The sequence below is a fragment of the Calidris pugnax genome, unplaced genomic scaffold (genome assembly GCF_001431845.1).
Source record: "Calidris pugnax isolate Ruff unplaced genomic scaffold, ASM143184v1 scaffold28, whole genome shotgun sequence".
Taxonomy (NCBI): Eukaryota; Metazoa; Chordata; class Aves; order Charadriiformes; family Scolopacidae; genus Calidris; species Calidris pugnax.
The window spans coordinates 439135-441696 of NW_015090842.1; the positions used below are offsets into that span (position 1 = coordinate 439135).

At 49.3% G+C, this 2562-nt stretch overlaps 1 long non-coding RNA gene across 2 annotated transcripts in view; it reads left to right on the forward strand.

Annotated features, from left to right (window-relative positions):
- LOC106888101 overlaps positions 1 to 1975 on the forward strand; it is a 141253-nt gene extending 139278 nt beyond the window's left edge. For both annotated transcript variants that reach the window (XR_001412037.1, XR_001412038.1), the window contains exon 5: positions 1849 to 1975. This is a non-coding gene — a long non-coding RNA (uncharacterized LOC106888101). The remainder of the gene's footprint in view (positions 1 to 1848) is intronic.
- Positions 1976 to 2562: the final 587 nt, after the last annotated feature.

Below are 2562 nucleotides of genomic sequence, written 5' to 3' on the forward strand. Positions count from 1 at the left end.
GCGCCCGCAGCCCCCCGGGCTGGAGCGGCTGCTCTGCCCGAGCTCCCCCAAAGTTGTGGAGCCGGGAGCCCAAACGCCATTTCCAGGGACATCTTTATTTGTAAGCGACCTGCTCTGACAGCGGCTGGTCCCTACAAAACAAACTCTTTCCGTTACGGATTTTTTTCCCCTTTCTTTGTAGTTTAGTTAAAGTAACTGTGGATGCTTCTGAATAAGAAAAGCTCATGTTCCTGCTGCCTGGTCAGTGCTGGGACCCAGTGCCCCCGGGGCTGGGTCCTCCTGTCCATCTTGGTGCCTCTTGCCAACCCCAGCTCCCCTCGGCCGCTGCCAAACCCTCGCCGGCCCGGCGTTGCCCGGTGCCACGGTGAGGGCCCTCGGGGAGGTGGTCTCCTGGCCCCTGGCAGGCGTCCCCGGGGGCAGCATCTCCGGGCCACCTGCCCGGCAGCGGTGACTCACGCAGGGCAGCGGCGAGGGCCCTGGCACATCCCTGCACCGAAACACTGCCTACAGCTCTGCCTCTGCCCAGCTCGCCCTTCCTGCCGCCTTTCCCCCGGGGTCCTAACTCCCGACTTTGTTGCTCTATAAACATAATAACAATAATTATTCTCTCATTGGACACATAGCCATCTTCTTTGTTTGCAGGCTTAGATAAATATCACTCAAATCATGGAGTCTGATTCATGAGTCAGGACGATGGCAGCTCTCCAAAACCTCCTTGCCCATGGAGAGTGTGTTTGTGTGAGAGAGATAGAGAGTTTCACTGTATGAAGAGTAAGAAACTGGAAGCCAAGTGAATTAAATACAAAGCAGATAATTATGTGTAATTCATTTACTGACTAATGATTGCACCTGGTACGGAGGTTTATGAATTCATTTCACTCTGCACAGGTTTTCAAAAACAATCTCCCTGCTACAAGATAAAAACCAGGCTGACGCTTCTTAACAGACCGGGGTTTACGTTAGTGTTATTGTAAGATTCTGGCTCATTTCTTGTTTTATCTTCTGACATTTCACTTTTCCTGGGTTCACCTGTGACAGTTGCTCAGTGCTGGTGGAGGCCGGGTGTCACTGAGAAAGGAGCCATCGCTGGGCTCCTGAAAGCAGCTGGTGCAATCAGCCCCGAATCATTGGCAAAGTCGAAATAGCATATGATAAAAAAAGGGCCTCGTGTCCAATTTTTGCAGTGTGTGTGTGTGTGTGTGTGTGTAAATGACTCGCTCCTTCTTGCAGAACCATTAACCCACACGGGTTCATCCCAGTTCAAAATGTATCTCTTATATCACAGTGTGTCTTGGCTCCAGTTTTACGTGTCAAAACCCCAATTAAATCTAATATAGCAGCTAACATTGGACTCCCTCAGTATGTTGATGTGGTGATAAATATTTTTTTTAATTCAGAAAATCAGGATTTTTGAGAAGAGGGGTTAAACGCCTCCTGAAAAGATGCATTTTTTGATGCAGTTCATTTCTATGCACCAGATGGGCACCGTGTAGATCTTAGTTAAAAACCAAGTCCTGGTTTCTTTTCAATTTATGAAAATACTCACTGAGCAATTGAAAAGAACTGAGTAACTGTGATCTTTCTGCAAGTAATGCTCTGGAAAAGCCAACTACAGGCAGTAAGCAAGCTTGAAATTAGTAGTTCTAATTATAAAGTGTATACATAAAACAATGTAGCATCATAAATAAAGGCCAAGTTCAAATGATGCAATAGGAAGAGCAGAACATCATATAAAGCTGGACAAACAATCCAGCAAGAGAAACACTTATAAATCATCCATGTTTTTCCAATAATAGCAAGAAAAAAAATAGAATAATAGCAGTGCTTTATTTTGTGTAACTTTTACAGTCACCCCATCTCAGGGCCACCCAACACTGGTACTGTGGAGTCTGCCGGGGATGACGGTCAGTCTCAGGGTCAGACACTCACCGAGGGTCCCTCACAAGCCCCGTTGACCACGGCCTTTGTCTTCATCAGGGCACCTTCCTGACGCACCTCCACGGCCATCACTGGGAGAGCCATCCAGCGCCACAGCATTTTTATTTCTTTCTTTATTTTTATGTTTGCACTGGCATGGTATGGTTTCCAGGTAACCAGACGGGTGACAAAGGCAGGCTGTGGAGCCTGAACCAGGACCACCCTCGGGACTGTGGCCGGGGAGGGTTTGGGTGCCTGCACACCCCGATCCCCACCAGGCTGTGACTGCGTCCTGCGTGGGGAGGGCGAACCGCCAGCTCATGGAGCTGCAGCCCCCGAGCAGCGCCCGTGCAGAACACCCTGCCCTCAAAATAACGTCCTGGGTGCAGCCGGGGAAGGTGAATGCAGTATTTTTATTTATTCTCCTTGGGTGCACACATGGCAATCACCCATGCAGCATGATCCAGGATGTTGAAAACCATTTCATTATGTTCTATAAATAAAGGACTGATGTGGTTCAGCTGTATCAATTATGCAACTCCTCTGCCTGGTGCAGTCAAGGCGAAGGACGCTCCCTCCAAACCCACCGCCCCCCTGGGCTCTGAGGCATCGACCTTCTCCCGCTGCACCACGGGGAGATGGATC